Source organism: Pinus tabuliformis, chromosome 8 (assembly GCF_031772625.1).
Source record: "Pinus tabuliformis cultivar Carrire ecotype Pingquan chromosome 8, CPIR1, whole genome shotgun sequence".
Classification (NCBI taxonomy): domain Eukaryota; kingdom Viridiplantae; phylum Streptophyta; class Pinopsida; order Pinales; family Pinaceae; genus Pinus; species Pinus tabuliformis.
In genome coordinates, this window is record NC_142294.1 from 475,532,139 (window position 1) to 475,540,115 (window position 7,977).

A 7,977-nucleotide genomic window follows, 5' to 3' on the forward strand; every position below is an offset into this window, starting at 1 on the left:
TGGATGGTGCTCTCTTTTGGAAAAATCATGAAGGTGTTCTATTAAATTTTCTAATAAAAGATGAAACTGACAAGGTGCTTAAATAATTTCATGCAGGGGACTGTGGTGGACATTTGTACTGGAAATCAACTGCTGATAAAATCCTAAGCACTGGATTTTACTGGACCACTTTGTTTGCTGATGTCAAAAACTTTGTTACTGCTTGCCATAAATGTCAAATCTTTGAAGGCAAGAGGAAACTTCTGCCTCTGCCCCTTAGACCAATTTCCACTGAAAGACCATTTCAGCAATGGGGTTTAGATTTCATTGGGGAAATTCACCATCCCTCTTCTGGCCAGCATAAATGGATTTTGACTGCCACAGATTACTTCACCAAGTGGATAGAGGCCATCCCTTATAGACAGGCCAATGATTCAGTGATCATGCAATTTTTAGAAACCAACATCCTGTCTAGATTTGGCTGTCCTGAAAAAGTTATAACAGAGAATGTTGTTGCTTTTAAATCCAAGAGTATGGTCAATTTCTGTCACAAATACCACATTACCTTAGGCCACTCCACAACCTATTAGCCCCAAGGTAATGTTCTAGCTGAGTCATCCAATAAAGGCCCCATGAATATCATTAAGAAAGTATTGGAAGAAAACAAGAAAAATTGGCATAGAAAGTTTATAAATGAACTATGGGCAGACAAGTTAACCACCAAGAGATCCATTGGAACTAGTCCCTATGAGCTTGTATATGGGATGGAAGTTGTATTTCCCTCCTCCTTGGGAATACCTGTAATGAAATTATTGCAAGAGGTCCAAGTACAGCCCAATGACATCTAGAGAAGAATAAATCAGACTATACATTTGCAGCAGACTAGAGAAGAGGTATATCAAAGATCTCAAGTGTTACAAGAAAAACTTAAGAAGATATTTGACAAGAGGACCAAGGCAGAGGATTTTTTCATAGGAGACAAAGTACTGAAATGGGATTCCAGAAGAGAAGATAAAGGAAAACATGGGAAGTTTGACTTCCTATGGAAGGGACCTTTCATTATTCAGGCCTCACAGGGAAACAATACCTACTTTTTGAAAAGCCTGGATGGTACAGAAGCACAAGATGGACCAGTTAATGGTCAGATGTTGAAACATTATTTTGATCCAGTTTGTTGATATGTCAGGACCCTAACTTGTACATAACGATGCTTAGTTTCTGCAGTTTATTACAGAAATAAAAATGGGAAGGAATGTGTAGGAAATTTTGAGCAACAGTCAAGGAACTGTGCCACCTTTTTGTGTTACCTTTTTTTTAGTTTACCATAAATTGAAGAAGAAGACTTGGGAGTTGAAGGTATGAGAACAAACAGTTACACAAATTATCCAAAAACATAGGTACAATGGTTTGGATCAGCTCATGAGATATGGGTCTACTTTACAAGCTCCTTTGTACAGTTTGTTTGTTTGCAGCAAAGAAAGATTTCGGAATGCAGCAAGAATTGTGCATAAGGCCATCTGACCTGCTGTTCTTAACTTTTCACCAGGAAAAGTCATCCCCAAGTGGAGCCAGTGTTATGCTCCTATTCCAATAGGTGTCATATTTCATGATTGACTGGTAAAATCCCAAATATGTTCATCCTTTCCCTACTGCAAAGGTTTCCAAATTTCAAAAAGATCAAAAAATTAAAAAATGAAAAGAGGGTATGCCCTAAAAGAAAGATCAAAGGGCAAAAAGAATGAAATGGTCAAGAGAAAAAAGAAAAGAAATGAACCCCAAAGAAAATACTAGGAAAGTGTGCTAGTTGAAAATTCCACTATTATTCTAGTTTTGCAAAAGAATCTCATTGTGTGCAATTGGTTGACTCTTGCCACAGTTGATGGTTGGCCAAACAGCTTAATCTTGGCCAGTTCATGTTTAAATTTCTTATTTTAGAGATAGAGAATTAAAATCTGTCCAAACGGTTCAATCTTTGCACATAAATAGTTAGGTAGAGAAGCAAAGGAGCTCAACAGTTAAATCTAAGCCCCTGGAAGAAATAAAGGCAAACTTAGATAGAATTCCCATGAAAAGAAAGGAAAATTTGTAAGGGTTTGCTAGTCCAAGTGCACCCATGGAAGAAGAATAAAAATGTTAGGTATAATAGGCTGGGTAGGTAGTTTTTGTGTTGCAGAAGCATGCTTATGATAAATTTTTGTTTCTCAAGAGGTTCATCTTATTGATATCATAAGTGCAATGGCAATTGTTTGGTTACAAGTCAAGTGATGTATGTCTAACTTCCCCTCACACTTCTCCCAAAAACACTTACTAACCTCCCCCAAGGATATTGAGATCTACTCAATATTCCTAAATCACTCCATTTCATGAAAAAGCCTGAGAAGTATAACTTTTTTGCCATAGGCAAAGAAGCCACATTTCTGGTGTACAACCCTTTTCATTTCCCTAAGCCTAAGTTTTTTAACTCTACAACTTAGTGCTTTTTGTTCAAACATATCTCTCATACTAACACATTAACATTACTATATAAATCCCTATATTCCTCCCCCCCGGTATTATGTAAACATATGAAAAACCCCAAAAAATTTAATATCCGTCCCTGGTTAATATATAACCATAACACTATATAAACAAGGGCTTAATGGTTCACCCGGAATGCATTAATAACCCTCCCCGCGTGCAAATATTCAAAGGTCAATTAACATCAGGTTAATTAACTATTAAATACCCCGACAACCAATAGCAATCACCCCGGGAAGTCTTAAACCCTAGTTTATATTGCATGGGCCCCGCGTCGTACCCCTCCGCCAGCTCCGTTGAGCGCCAGCCGTTAGATCCAGGCCCGCTGATCGGACGGCTCACGATCATATCACGAGGCCTTTCCCTGCTGATCTTTACCGCCTGGGGAGCCAGCAGTATTCCCGTCGTACCTGGGACACGCGGCGCCCTCCCGGCATGCTCGCGGCCCCTCCACCTGAAACCACCATAACGCATAAGCGGTGTGGGCCGATACCTCTTACCGCCCTCCCGCTGACCCCGCCCGTTGACGTCATCGCCACGTCACCTCCACGTCAGCATTCCGTACCCCGCATCGTGACAAAACATCACGTCCTGATAATGTCAACCGACCGAATAACGCCAAAAAGCCCCGCGAAGCCAATTTTTGTTAAAAAAACCCGTAAAATTGTCATCTTCTTTCATTTTCGTTCATTGTTTTCGCGAGACTGTTGCATGCAAATTAACATCCAAGCAGCTGCGCAAGCTCCAGTCCGCCACCCCGACCAGCAAATTCCAGCAACTTGCTCTCAACTCGTCAGTCAGCGTGCAAATTACTCTCGTGCGCTTCCAAAAACACAGGTATTTACCCTATTCCACCTCCCGAACCTGTGCTTTTGGTTTTCCTCTGCAAAATTGTACCTGTAAGAGCCAAATTCAAGCCAAAACAGTCCATAATTGCCATACCATCCCATTTAGAACTGTTTTTTTGTCCTTTTTCCACATAAATTCAACCTTCAGTTCAAAAACACAGAGAATTGAACAATGGAAGCCGCTGTGGCCCTCAATGTCGTGCCTCTCAATGCACCTGACATAGACCAGCATCATTTACCCTTGGCTGACAGAGATTTCCAGATAAAAGACCCAATTGGTTGCCAAAATCATCTTCATACTTTCTGCCTAATCAGAAACAGTCATTTGAACAATTCTGATATCTATGGAGTATGGGAATCCAATCTCCCCAGGTACTACCTTCCCTCAGTCAATATATTCCCAGATATTATTTGCCACTATTGTGCCAATTATGACCATATCAGTAAAGTAGTCATCTCTCCATCACAAACTGTCCTTTTCTACATAACTACTGAGTCTATCAATGAAATGTTGCACTTCCTCCCAGCTCAGCCTCTTGTTCCTCTTTCCATAGGATATTTGCTGGAGCAAGGCTCTCAACTTTCCAGTGCAGAAATAGCCCGGATTGTTAAGTTATTCATGAGACCAAATTGCCAGCCCCAAGGCCCACCTCCTTATTTATATGTCTCCTTCAATGAGACTGGAAGAATTCTTCTTGACATGATATCAGTGATCTTGGGATTCAGGTCCAGTGAATTTGTAGATGAGATGGTCTTAGTTCTGTTATCCACCTTTACTCCAGGACAGCCCCCTACTATTAAGTATGACTATGCCTCTTTCATTGCTGACAAAATCCATGCTCAATTCATGAATCTGGAAAGAGAATGAGTGTTTAAATACCCAACTTTCATATATCATCTGCTGTTGTATTATAACCCAGACATTTTTATATTTCCCATCAGGAAATTGGATTCCAAAGGGGAGAGGAGGTCTATGATCTTTTGGGCCTCTATCTTCCACAGAATTGTTGAATCCCCTTATACCTACTGTGAATTCATTGACCTGTTTATACATCCAGCCTCCACTTTATTAATAGGAGCTCCTCCTCCTAGGCTCTCTGGTGACATAAGGAAGATTTTACAGCTCTCCAAGAACTACAGGATAGGTGACTGGTACTTCTACCAGGATCACACTGAAATCAGGATATATGGCTGTGAGTTGTGCCCTTATAAGCTGCCAAAATATGTGCCCATGAGACTGTTTGCTCTGGAGTATTTCAGGCAACTAATCAATGCAGATTTAACTCACTTTTGCAATGTCAAAAAGAAGGCTCAGTTGAGAATAAAAACCCAATTAGGCCCCTTTATCATTAACAAAAGGGAAGCATGGGAAGATGCTGATAAAATATTAGGGGAAGGCCTAAAATTGAAGAAAAGCTTCTGGTGGGTACCATATGACCCAAATGGCTTTATAAGTGAGAGAAAAGTAAAAAACTGGATGTCATTTTACACACATCACAGGATCCCGGAAGTAGAACATATGCTAATCAGGATGAGTGGATAGAGGGTACATTAGTAGAAGAACTTACTCGGCAAGAAAAAATGGAACAAGCCATGAAAGATTTATAAAAGACCCTTGACCTGGACTCTTTTAGACAGGTATCTTTCAAGTTGCCTCAGCAAGCCGGAGTGGGTACATCTTCTACTGGGACTTCACAGCAACCTATACAAGGGGCCAGCACTCCAGTTTTAGGTTCTTCAAAGGGCAAGGAATTGGCAAGCACAGGGCAGCAAGAAATGACTGATCAACAGGAGAAAATTCCTTCAGTGCAGACCAAAGCAGCAGCGATTCCTACACTTCAAACTCCTCTAAATGAGGAAAAAGGCAAGAAAAGGGACAGAGAAGAGGCCACACCCATCAGTGGACCTGCAGAACAGCCAGGTGCAAAAAGGAAAAGACTGAATCCTCTATCTGAAGAGGAAATCATTGAAGAAAGAATAGAAAGCCTAAGAGGTGAGAGGGCAACCAGCCCACAGACCTCCCCAGTGATAGACTCATCAACCAGCTCACACTGGCAGGAGCTAGAAAGGCAGCATAGTGTGGAAGTTTCATCCACAAGGCCACCAAGCAAGCAGACCTCTAATGTCAAAAGAACATTCACAGAGATAAAGGCTAGAAATGATCCATTGACGCTGCAAATTTATGATCAATATCTTAAGATGGCCCCCACAAAACAACAAAGATTAATGTCAGCATATGACATTAAGGAAGGGAAAATGATCATGAGCTATTTTAAGCCCAAGGTGCAGCAACCACAATCGGCAGCTGATTATATCAGGACAAATATGGAGGTCTTGGCCAAAGACATTCATCCAATAGACCAGATTGAGTTGTACAAACTGACTGGAGAGATGGTGTATTCCACACTAGCTGACAAAGCAATGTTGGCTCATAAATTGCAAAACTCATTGGAGAACACCTTTGCTCAGCTAGATTTAGAGAAAGCCTCTTCCCTAGCAAAAGACAACAAGATCAAATCCTTGTAGGATATTATCATTGAGTTGGGACATGATCCCAAAGATGCCAAAGGCATCAAAGCACTAATAAGGAAAAAGGAAGAGGACATTGTTGCCCTCAGAAAGCAGCTCAAAATGCCTCCTTCTATGCATCCAAAAACAGCAGAAGTCCGAGGAGGACATGATGGACCTGCTCATGAGGTTGAATGAAAGATTGAATGAGACAGAGCAGGCATTGGAGAAAGCACTACCAGAAAAGCAAGGAGAGTCGACCTCCCAGCGACCTGAAGTAACTCCAACGGTCACAATTGCCTCTTCCACAGTTATAACAACAGTGACTTCCACTGTCCCATAATCAACTGCAGAAATCACCACAGGTACCACAGCAACAGCACCAGGCAGCAGCACTACTATGACCACAGAGCAGTTAAGCAAAGCCATGGAGGAGTTGAAACTCCAAGTATCTGAATTGAAGCAAGTCAAAGAAAAACTGGCAAAGATTGAGCAAAGCTATGATAAATCTAAGATGAATGTGGCAGAGAAAATAAGAGAAGTCAAAGCACTGGAAAACAAGGTAAGATCCTTGGAAAAAGATCTCTCTCTGCATAAGCCTCTGGCAGAAATCAGAGGAATTTTGTGGACCAACATCATTCAATCACTTAGTGGTGTATGGAGGTCTATTCAGACCATTTATGAACATATTGATTTGATAAAAATAGCCCAAGTGGAAGTCCAGAAAACAAGAGCCTTATTGGGACAAATGTCTGAACAAGCTAACAGGCTAATACATTTTTTGAATACCAGAGCAGTGAAGAACTAGAAGCACTGGACATTAGAGACAGAACAAGTACCATTTTGGACATCAAGAGAGTTCTAACCATGAGAACTCTGATGCAAAACTTGGACAAAAGATGCTAGGACATGCAAGTAGAAATTGATTCTTTCACAAACAAATTTACAGTCCTGAATCAAAGAGGTTTTCCAAGTCCTTTGGGAGATAATTATCATTTGATGAAGCACAAGGATTATTTACACAAATTAAATACATTTTCTGTAAATCAAGCTAGTGCATCTTCAAGTACTTCAACAAAAAAAGCACTTCCATCTGGCCAGTCCCTTTACGACAACCTCGAAAATCTATTCTACATAGAGCATGAGGTGAAGCATCTATTCACCATCCCTCCTAACTTCTACAGGTACACAGAGACCGATGAGACTTTAAGGAAGCTACAGAGACATAAAATACCAGGACCAGAGTGGTGGCAAAGCATGCTAGAGATCCTGTAAACTTATCATTGGTCAAATCAAAATTGTGCACCACCTGTTACAATGTGCAGAACAGAAAATAATCACGGTCCTACAAATCAAAGCGTATCACATCAGCATTAAACAAAATCCAGCCAAAGCAGAAAATCAGCACAGAGGATCAGTGGAAGACAGCTGGGAAACCGACTTGCAGCATCTACCTCCAGTACTTCTCATAAATTCGGATCAACCAGCGTAGCACGAATTTATTACATCTATTTATTATCTCCCTGTTTTCGAGACTGTCTGTCTCTATCTATGTAAGAGAAACATTAATTGTCAGCAGATATTTATTTCTATCAGATATTTTGCATAATATCTTGGCAATTTTGTATAAATACCCCCTCAGACGAAGTATTTGGGGTTGGTTGATTGGGATACATTCTCAGACTTTGCTGTAATTCTGGATTTTTGGAATAAAAGGTTGTTGGAACCATTTTTGTTAAGCTCACTGGATGAAGAACTGATGCTAAGGACCATGTTGCAGAATTCTTGAATCGTTTTATGGATCAATAAGTCTCTTCTAACTTGTGTTTTACAATTTCTGTGTTTAATATATCATATATGTCTCATGATCTAAATAATAGAGAAAAAGAATAACTCAAAATTTGCTTGTTTGCACTCTGTGTTCAGTCTCCGTTATTATTAATGTTTTCTTCAGAATCAGCATAAAAAGTGAATTCTTAATTGCTCATGTTTCCCCTATTTCTTTCATTTTGAATATTAGCTAAGGAATTCTTAATTACTTCTTAGCTGTAATCATCCATTTTCTCTTTATCAACATGATGAAGGATTCTTAACTGCCCTTCACCCATTGACTCCATTCCATCAG